Source organism: Vipera ursinii, assembly GCF_947247035.1.
Source record: "Vipera ursinii genome assembly, chromosome: 14".
NCBI lineage: Eukaryota > Metazoa > Chordata > Lepidosauria > Squamata > Viperidae > Vipera > Vipera ursinii.
In genome coordinates, this window is record NC_139527.1 from 5,969,597 (window position 1) to 5,980,517 (window position 10,921).

Consider the following 10,921-nt stretch of genomic DNA (forward strand, 5'->3'; position numbering starts at 1 on the left):
GGCTCGTAGCAAGAGCCCTTGTTCCCCTTCCCCAGCTGGGGAAACCATCTTGTTGTTCTAAACACTATCTGGTAATTAATTCACAAAGACTTTGAAAGTCCACCATCCCTCCAGAGTCAGACCAGGCCAAGAAAAACATGGCTTAGAGCAATGTCAACAAATTGGAGAGCTAATCCATTCTGCTCGTTTCTGGCCCAGGGGCCGGGAGCCTCTGACATTTTCTTCACAGCTGCGTCCCCCACAACATCTCTGCTAAGGTTCATGCTGTCTCCCCTTGACTTCCTCTTGGTCCCCTTGGGTCACTGCTCAATGTGTGTTCCACCACAGAGGAAGTAGCCAAAACGAGTGTTACAAGCCTTCCTTTCTCTTGCCAATTGGCTGTAGATAATAAACAAAGTGAGTTTGTCGACTTTTCTTTCTCTCCCCTTACTGGGACTTGAAAGGTTTCCTCGTTGTTGTTTTTTTGTTTTGTTTTGTTCTGTTTTTTACCTCGGGCCCCGTTAAATTTCCTCTTGATGTTTTGCAAAAAAAAAGAAGAAGAAGAAGAAAGAAGGGGACTTGGCCAGCCTGGTTTCTAGGTAGCTTCCCGTCCGTCTGTCTCTTGTGAACAAATTTTGCCCATTTGTTCTTACAAAACCTGCTGAGGAAGATCTTACAAAGCAGTTTACAAGGGTAAGATCTTCCAGAGCTGCTGGCGATTCTTCTCCACGTCTCACCAACATTGCAACTGTGCTTTGGTTGAAATATGGGAGAGAACCTTTGGAACAATCTCCAGTTCAGATGACATGGGATGACATGACAGCCGTGTTCCAATATCTCAGGGGCTGCCCCAAAGAAGAGGGAGTCAACCTATTCTTCAAAGCACCTGAAGGCAAAACAAGAAGCAACGGATGGAAGCTAATCAAGGAGAGAAGCAACCTAGAACGAAGGAGAAATTTGCTAAGAGAACAATTAAATTAGTGCAATGGCTTGACTCTAGACGCTTTGGGTGCTCCATCACTGGAGGCTTTTAAGAATAGATTGGACAACCATTTATTTGGAAAGGTATAGGCTCTCCTGCTTGAGCAAGGGGGTTGGACTAGAAGACCTCCAAGGTCCCTTCCAACTCTATTCTGATTAATTGTCTGCCAAAGATTTTTCTGGATGGCTTCAGACAAATGAAGGTATTCAAGAAGAGATAGTATGTGATCTCTTTGAGCAGGGGGTTGAACTAGAAGACCTCCAAGGTCCCTTCCAATTCTAATATTCTGTTAATCTGTTATCTAGAGGTGTCAATTTTTTCAGAGGTTCAAATCCTGAGCTGTAAAGGTGTAGAGAAAGGGAAGGAAAACCTAAGCTCTCCTAAGACTTTTGTGAGATGGATCAGTCAGGCTTCAAAACAGGTTCATAATAATGAACAGTTTCGGGGGGGGGGAAACCTCCACATATTTCTGTGTCGGTCTTCAAGGTGAGGAATGCCAATGATCCTAGATTAGCCCGATGACAGAATGGTACCGTAATGACACCAGCATTCACCTGCTGTTCCTCCACCTCCGCGTTCTCCCCTGTCGTTAGAAGAACCACATCAAGGAAGGCTTGTCAATCCAGCAAGTCAAGATTCCAACTCTGACTTTCATGTGCTAATTAGCGCTAATTAGGTAAACAGCGGAAAGCCCCTTGGTGAATGTCAGCACCGGCTTTCCAGATTCCAGGCAGCAGCTGATACAGGGCAGGCCCCTCTTTCAACATTTCCTTCCCTTTGTTTTATTGAGTTGTGTATCGTCGCAGGGGCTGGTGTTGTGATGCTTAGAGGTGGGTTGGATGGAAGGAGCTCAGTGGGGGCTACAAATGACCGTCTGACTTTGGGGCGCCTGATCTCTTTGCTTAACCAACCTCTTCTAGTGCTTCTTATTTTAACAAGCATGGTCTGGGTGCGAACATGAAAATATTATTTTGGCTTGGGGTTTCTACGGATGGCTACACAGGCAGGTCTATCTAATTTTCTTGGCAGCAACCTGGAAGTGCTTTGCTACTGTCTTCTTCTAGGACTTTTTCACCTTTTTTTTCATTCCTACTTGCCCCCCTGCCCCGGTCCAATTGACAGATGTTCCTAGTTCTTCTCCACAGATATATTAGTCAGGTCCAATTTTGATGGCTTTGTCTGGAGTCACCCACAGTCTGGAAGATGCTGCTAGGGCAGAGACAGACAGACGTGGATGGGTAGATAATAGGTGGATGGATGGAAGCATGGGCAGATGGATAGGTGGATGGATGGATGGATGGATGGATGGATGGATGGACGGACGGACGGACGGTTAGACATGGGTAGCTAGGTAAAGATGGGTGGGTGGATGGACAGATAGATTTGGATAATAGGTAAATAAAGTAGATAAAGATGGATGGATGGATGGATGGATGGATGGATGGATGGATGGATGGATGGATGGACTGGCACACATGGGTAGCTGGTTAAAGATGGGTGGATGCTTTTGGTTGCTGCACTGTAAAAAAATGATGTTGAGACTCTGGAAACAGTGCGGAGAAGAGCAACAAAGATGATTAGGGGATGGGTGCTAAAACGTATGAAGAACGGTTGCAGGAATTGGGGATGTATAGTTTAATGAAAAGGAGGACTCGGGTTGACATTATAGCAGTCTTCCAATATCTCAGGGGCCGCCACAAAGAAGAGGGAGTCAAGCTGTTCTCCAAAGCACCTGAAGGCAGGACCAGAAGCAACCGATGGAAACTAATCTAGGAGAGAAGCAACCTGGAACCAAGGAGAAATTTCCTAGCAGTGAGAACAATTAATCAGTGGAACAGCTTGCCTCTAGAAGTTGTGGGTGCTCCAACGCTGGAGGTTTTTAAGAAGAGACAGGGCAGCCATTTGCCTGAAATAGTATAGAGTTGGACTAGAAGATCTCCAAGTTCCCTTCCAACTTTGTTATTCTGTTTTCTAGTCTATGATGCTGGGAAAAGTGGAAGGAAAGAGAAGACAATGACCAAGCACTAGATAGATGAATTTGATTCTTGCGGTAATGGGTGCACCATTGTTGTTGTTGTTAGCTGCGAAGTCGTGTCCAACTCATCGCGACCCTATGGACAACGTTCCTCCATTGGAAGACTTGAAAGGCCAGGTTTGGGATAGACCTGGAGAAGGTCTATTGTTGTGGCTGATAAGAGTCAACACTAACTTGATGGTACCCTAATCAATCCATTGAAAGGAAGAAAGTCTGTTAGAATGTCCCATCCATCCATCCATCCATCCATGGGGTTGCTAGGAGTGTTAAAATGACTTGACATCACCTAATCAATCAATCAATCAATCAATCAATCATCAGTCCCTTCTACTGATATTAGATCAATAGCCTCATTGTCCTGCCCCCTTTTCCCTAGGTTTGTGCCATGGCAATAAACTATTTTATAAATTCTGCACCACACTCTGGAGCTTGGATAAAACCACTGGGAATCACTTGGTGGGATTTAGTACAACAGAACCCAGACGCAACTCCTGTTTAATAAACTCAGGTTTATTATTCATAATAGGCCCCTATTTATTTTTCATCATAAGCTTCTGTTCATAATAAGCTGATTGTTATTCATAATAAACTCCTGCCAGAAATTTCACTGAATGACTTAAAGAATATTCTCTCTCTCTCTCCCTCCCTCCCTCCTCCTCCTCCTTCTCTTTCTCCCTCTGTTCCTCCCTCTCTCCCTCCTCCTTCTCCTCCTCCTCCTCTCTCTCCCTCCCTCTCCTCCTCCTCCTCCTCCTCTGCCTCCCTCTCTCTCTCCCTCCCTCCCTCCTCCTTCTCCTCCTCCTCCTCTCTCTCCCTCCCTCTCCTCCTCCTCCTCCTCTTCTGCCTCCCTCTCTCCCTCCCTCCCTCCCTCCTCCTTCTCCTCCTCCTCTCTCCCTCCCTCTCCTCCTCCTCCTCCTCTGCCTCCCTCTCTCCCTCCCTCCCTCCCTCCTCCTTCTCCTCCTCCTCCTCTCTCTCCCTCCCTCTCCTCCTCCTCCTCCTCCTCTGCCTCCCTCTCTCCCTCCCTCCCTCCTCCTTCTCCTCCTCCTCTCTCTCCCTCCCTCTCCTCCTCCTCCTCCTCCTCTTTCTCCCTCTCTCTCTCCCTCCTCCCTCCCTCTCTCATAATGCTATGCTGCTGATCTTCTCAAGGAGGAAAACCAACCGGGCGTTTTGCAAAGCCCTTCTCCGCCTTCCGCAGCCTTCATTCTTTTCCTTTTTAAGCCAGCAGTTCTATATTTAAACTTACCATGCCAGAAATAGTGTAACCCGAGGTGGCCATAAATGTGCTTTTTAATATTCTGCACACCCTGGAACATCCATCTTCTGGAGAGGTCTAATCCAGACGTAAATCAACTCTCTCTCTCCCTCTCTCTATTTATCGGCGGACTCCCTTCAAAATGGATCCAGGCCTATAGTAAGTCCCGCTGGATTCCGGTGGGCTTCCTCTGTGACTGGACGGCATTTATTTATTTATTTTTTTAAAAAGGGGGGGTGTAGTTCCAGTTCTCTTGTTTCATTGGTCTAAGGGAAGAATTTGTCCCCTGGAAAGTGATTAGAAGAAAGTCGATCTTCCCCTGCGCGGAAAGGAGGCATTGTGGGATGAGCTGCCTTGCGTGATCTCATCAAGGAGACGAAAGGCATCTTTGTAGGAGCGTGTAGAGATTGTCATACTTATGATGATGTAAGCTGCTCAGAGTTGCTCCACAGTGAGATGGATGGTGTATAGCTTTAGTATCAAAGGGGCTGCCCCAAAGAAGAGGGAGTCAAGCTATTCTCCAAAGCACCCAGAGGCAGGACAAGAAGCAACAGATGGAAACTAATCAAGGAGAGAAGCAACCTGGAACTAAGGAGAAACTTCCTGACAGTTAGAACAATTAACCAGTGGAACAACCTGCCTCCAGAGGTGGTGAATGCTCCAACACTGGAAGTTTTTAAGAAGAGACTGGACAAGCATTTGTCTGAATTGGTATAGGGTTTCCAGCCTGAGCAGGGGGTTGGACTAGATGACCTCTGAGGTCCCTTCCAACTCTATTATTATTATTATTATTATTATTATTATTATTATTATTATTATTATTATTATTATTTCAACATCACAAACTATAAAGATCTGCCAGTAGAAATAGAAAGACTGTGGCGAAAGAAAGCAAAGATAGCACCCATATAGCTAGTCCTTGACTTACAACAGTTACGTTTGGTGACCATTCAAAGTTACAACATTCATTTTCCTGAATATTAAAAAAAAAGTGTCAGAGCCCCTGGTTGCTCATTAATGAAATAAAAATATAATTCCCATGCTTGCTTTGAGTGTGAGGGGGAATTAATAAAAGAACCAGACTGCAGCAATCTTGAAAGGGAACAAGTTCAGGCTGTGTGGTGTTTTTATTTTTTAAAAAAAAAAATATTATTCCCAAGGTTTGTACCCAGCAATTCCTGAGGAGCTGGATTTCTCCCTGCCAGGATTCATCTCTTACTGATTTGTGGACGGAGAGTCTAACAGTCTGCCACAGAATGGAGCTCAGAGGGTCTGTTAGCAAGATGGTAGATCTACCTAAAGATAAATAAATCTAATTTTATTTATAGATTTATATCAATTTATTATAGGTTTCTCTAACGATAAATAAAGCTAATTTCCTAGCTAATGGTAGAAGCTCCGAGCTGCTAGTGGAAAACTAACAAATTTGCTATTTAGGTTGTTTATTTGTTAAACCTAACAAATAACAACACAACAATAAGCATACTACAAAATGTTGACCTGCCAGCATTATTTTAATGGAAATTACAAGGAAGAATTAGCAGGACTCCCACAGGGCCTCTGCTTTTTTCAGCTCTGTATGTGTGTCTAAGTAGCAGGCGATTTGATTGATTAATTAATTGACTGATGGATTGATTCTGCTGGAGGTTGATGTGCAACACAGACGGGGAAGCGAAAGTATTTGCACACAAACAGTGTCGAGTTGTCGGGGTTTGTGGGGTGGCAATCTAGCGTGTCGCCTGCTTGTCACGCCCCGCCTCCCAGCCAAGATTTATAACTGGAGAGGTGTGAGAAATGCAGTTGTGTAGAAAAGGTGGTTGTGTCCTTCAGCAAAAAGCAACCTCTTTTTTTTCCTCCCCCTTCCTCTGCTACACACAAGACGCAAACACAATCAGTTGCAGCGTTCAAACTCCACAGAGATTATACACAGGGTGAACATACAATCCTAGCCCCTATGGTGAAGGGCGGCGAGCTTATTTATTTGCCCATTTTTATTTATTTTTATTTCACGTATGGCCTCTACAGAGGTCATGCCATCACTAATAAACAAATTTAGTTTAAATATAGCATCAGCAAATATATCCTTAGGGAAAGAAATGGGTGGGGATTACACAGAGAATTTTCCCCTTCCTTTGGAGAAAACGCGTTAGAGACGCATTAGTGGAGCTGTGAGAAAGCAGCCAGAATATCAAAAAAATATTATGAAGCTAAGCGTCCAGACAAAGGGGGAGGGGGGGAGACAGAGGGTCTGGCTGGGAATCCTGGGTATTGTAGTTCCGAGGCTTCCCGCAGGTGGAGAAATGGCTACTGGTGGTGTATCTTTGCGCCCTCTTCTTAATTGCAGGTGTTTGGTTATGTGTTGGAATTCCTTCTTGTCTTTTAACCCCTGGTTTCTCAGCGGTTTGCCATTCAAAGTCCGGCTTTGGCCTTTCATGTGAACAAGGCCATCATGGAGAGCTATTAGCAGAGTTACTTCTTGGTGTAGAGGGGAACACAGAAGCTGGGTTAGGCCCACCTGGGTTTAGAGTGCACTCAAAGTGTGAAATATTTCTTCTATTTTGTGTGAAATCTGTCAGGAGGCTAGCAAGTTGCTTCTTTTCTCTGTTCTTCCTTCCTTCCTTCCTTCCTTCCACCCTCTTTCTCTTTCTCTTTCTCTCAACTTCTTTTTCTCTTTTTCTCTCACTGTCTCTCTCCCTTCCTTATTTTTTTCAATATAGTTGTTTTCTCTTCTCCACGAAGGAAGGAAGGAAGGAAGGGAGGGAGGGAAGGGAGGGAAGGAAGGAAGAGAGGGAGGGAGGGAAGGGAGGGAAGGAAGGAAGGAAGAGAGGGAGGGAGGGAAGGGAGGGAAGGAAGGAAGAGAGGGAGGGAAGGGAGGGAAGGAAGGAAGAGAGGGAGGGAGGGAAGGGAGGGAAGGAAGAGAGGGAGGGAGGGAAGGGAGGGAAGGAAGGAAGAGAGGGAGGGAGGGAAGGGAGGGAAGGAAGGAAGAGAGGGAGGGAAGGAAGGAAGAGAGGGAGGGAGGAAGGAGAGAGGGAGGGAGGGAGGGAGGAAGGAGGGAGGGAGGGAAGGAAGGAAGAGAGGGAGGGAAGGGAGGAAGGGAGGAAGGAGGGAGGGAGGGAAGGAAGGAAAGAAGGAAGGGAGGGAAGGAAGGAAAGAAGGAAGGGAGGGAGGGAGGAAGGAAGGGAGGGAGGGAAAGAGGAAGGAAGGAAGGAAGGAAGGAAGGAAGGAAGGAAGGAAGGAAGGAAGGAAGGAAGGGGAGAAGATAGACAGAGCGCAGCAGCGGAATTCTCCTTCGGCGAGCGATGGCGCCGGCCTGGACGGGGCACCTCCCGTGATTGGCAAGGCGGGGGAGGGAGGGGGGAGGGAGGGGAGGAGGCGGTGGGCAAGCCGGCTTGAAATTCAAGCTTCTGGAATTTCTCCTCTGGACGGAATTTCTCTCCGTTCAGCAAAAAAGCGAGCCTTTGTTTTCCCGCGTGGACGCGGCTCTCCTCTTTCCTCGCACGTAAGAAATGCCTTGATGTGCGCGCAGTGTTTGTGCTGCCCGGGCTGGGGATTCGCCGCTCTCCCCCCCTCCCTTTCTCCCCCCTCCCCATTAAGATTAAGAGACCCGGGTCCAGGTCCATCCGGAGGGTCTCCCCCCCCTTTCCTTCTTTTTTTAAACAAAAAAAAACACAACACAACAATCCCGAGAGGTGGGCTCGCGCGGAAAGGACTGTCCCCGTGTTTTTACCCCAAGCGTTTATTTTATTTTATTTTGACAAGGGGGTAAGGTGTGCGTGGACTTACTTAGCAAGCCAAACGAGAAGTGGGGGTGGGCGAAATGGGAGGGAGGGGCAAGGCCTATTTTTCGAAGTCCACATTCGAAATGATGGGGGGGGGGGTACCGGGGGGGGGGAAAGGTTTGACCCACGCAGCCGGTAAACAAGAGCTAAACGAGCAGAGCCGAATCGCAAAGGCGGCTTGGCGGCCTCGATTTGTCTCTCCTTTAAAGGCTTATTTCTTTCTCGATCATAAAACGTCCAATTATTTATAATCGTGAACTGAGACTTCATTTACGTGTCGGTTACCAAGGCGTCATTTAGCGTGCATTTATTATAAACGTTTAATGAAGGAATTATATAACATAAATAGAAATATTTCTTACTTCTCGCACACGTTTGTTTGCTTATGGCTTATTTCAATGTATCTATTTCACCTCCCATTTCAATAAAATAATATGGCATTCCTGTATCTTCTGGGTATATTTATTCATCCATTTTCAATCGGTCTCCGCTCCCCGGCTGATTTATTTTGTTTCGCTACCCAAAACGCCGTCAAGTTAATTCAGTTAAAAGAAAATGCTATCGACAACAAAATAACCAGAGCGGATGTGAACAGCAGGGATAAACATATTATTATTATTATTATTATTATTATTATTATTATTATTATTATTATTATTATTATTATTATTATTATTATTTATTTATTTAATTTATTTATTTATTATTATTATTATGGTCTAAGGGTAAAACGCGTTTCTGTCTTTTAAAATCGAAGCAGCCACCGAGATTTTTAGCGAGGGGTGTTCCAACGTTTTCAAGTCCTTGGGAAGGAGAAGGGCAGAGTCAAGGTGAAAGTCTCGCCGGCCTCTGTCAGAGCGATGGTTCTGCATGCCTGAATATTTTCTCTGCGTTAATGGATTGCCACCACCATCCTACCGATGTGTGTAATCATAACAATAATGCCAATGGGGGCTTGGATTAGAGCGACTCACGAGGAGGGCTAGACAAAGCTGGAAAATTGTAAAAAAATTCATGAGAAAGGAAAGAAATGGGAAGGGAAGGGAAGGGAAGGGAAGGGAAGGGAAGGGAAGGGAAGGGAAGGGAAGGAAAGGAAAGGAAAGGAAAGGAAGAAACGGGAAGGGAAGGGAAGGGAAGGAGAAGGAGAAGGAAAGGAGAAGGAAAGGAAAGAAACGGGAAGGAAAGGAAAGGAAAGGAAAGGAAAGGAAAGGAAAGGAAAGGAAAGGAAAGGAAAGGAAAGGAGGAAGAAATAGAGGAAAGAAAGAAAATAAAGGGAAGGAAGGAAGGAAACAGGAAGAAAGGAAGAAAACAATTTAGCCTGCGTAAACTTGGCTTTCAGTCCCTCCAGGAGCTTCTAATAATCTAAGGAATCCCAGCTAAACACGCTACACTCCGGATCCGGCCCAGACCCAGAGACGTGAGAACTGCGCCTCTTTATTCCTCCCCGAGCTTCGCAGAGCGATTAATCCTAAGGTGCTATTGTAAAATAATGTGTGTTTGTGTGTGCGTTCCTTTTTCTTTTTCTTTTGTAAAGCATCTTTCCAAAAGGAAAGGGGCTGTCCAGTTTCGGGAGGGAAAATCCAGCCAGGAATCTTCGCAGCGCCTTAAAACGCAGGCGACCTCCCCAAGCTTTGCGCGCGGGAGCAAAGAAGGACGCCCTCCAAACCCAGCCAAGGCGCGCAAGGCGCGGACTCCAGGGAGGACCAGGATCCGGAGGGAAATGCGGAGCGGCGCGGGGCAAAAGGACCAGCCCGGGTCTTGAAAGGCGGCTCCGTTGGCTGGGCTGAAGCGGAGGCGATCCAGACGAGCTTCTTCCAAGCCAGGGCGCATCTTAGGAGTGGCGTTTGAAACCTGGAGCCCACCTAGCCCAACCGGGCGTCTTAAAAAGCCGAAGATTTAGGTCCCCGGACAGCCCCGATTTAGGCTGGGCAAAAAGAGGCCCAGGTCTTCCTACTTGGCGCACGCACCTGGCCGCTTTTGCTGGACGAGACGCCGAGGCTGTGCCGGAGCACCAAACACGGAAAAAGGCCAGGAACCCTGGAATAAGGAGACACGCGATCCTGCTTCCTTTCTTGGAGCAGCAAAGAACATTGGTGTTTTTTTCCCCCGACCGAGAATTAGCAGCGAGGGAGCGCTGGAAGTTTAAAAGCCGATTTGGGAGTGGGGTGGGGTGGGGGGTCTTCAGGTCTGGGGAGGGGCGTGATGGGCCGTGGGGAGGTATACATTGCATAGGATGCGGCCGATTAAATCTACCGTTCCCTGCCTGGTGGTTTTTGTTTGTTGTGGTTCTTGCCCTTCTTCTCATTATTTATTTTTTTTAATATATATATATATATATATATATATATATATATATATATATATATATATATATATATATATATATATATATATATATTTATTTATTTATTTATTTATTTATTTGTTTTTATAAACCGCCCTTCTCCCGAGGGACTCAGGGCGGTGTACAGAATAAGATAGGCATACAGAATGAACCGTAGTGAAAAACAAACAATATATATATATATAAAATCAAAAGGCCACTCTTTCCCCCCGCCCCCTCCTCGGACACGAGAGACCCTCGTTCCAACAAGCCTTGCCGGGATTCCTAAAACTGCACCTCCCCGCGCGCAGCTAACCGGGGAAAAGGCTCCTAGTTGCCACGAATGTTGCCGCGAGGCGCGGAAGATCGGACAGTGAAGCGTTCTCAGCCCCCCCCCCCGCCTCCTTTCCCGGTGTCCCAATCCGGTTTATCGACACGCAAATCGGAGGAGAAATTGCGTGGGACGCGGCGGTTCCTCATTTATTCCGTTTTATTAACACTGTCTGTCTGTCTATCCATATCTATCTGTCTGTCTGTCTGTCTGTCTGTCTGTCTGGATCTACCTGTCCATCCA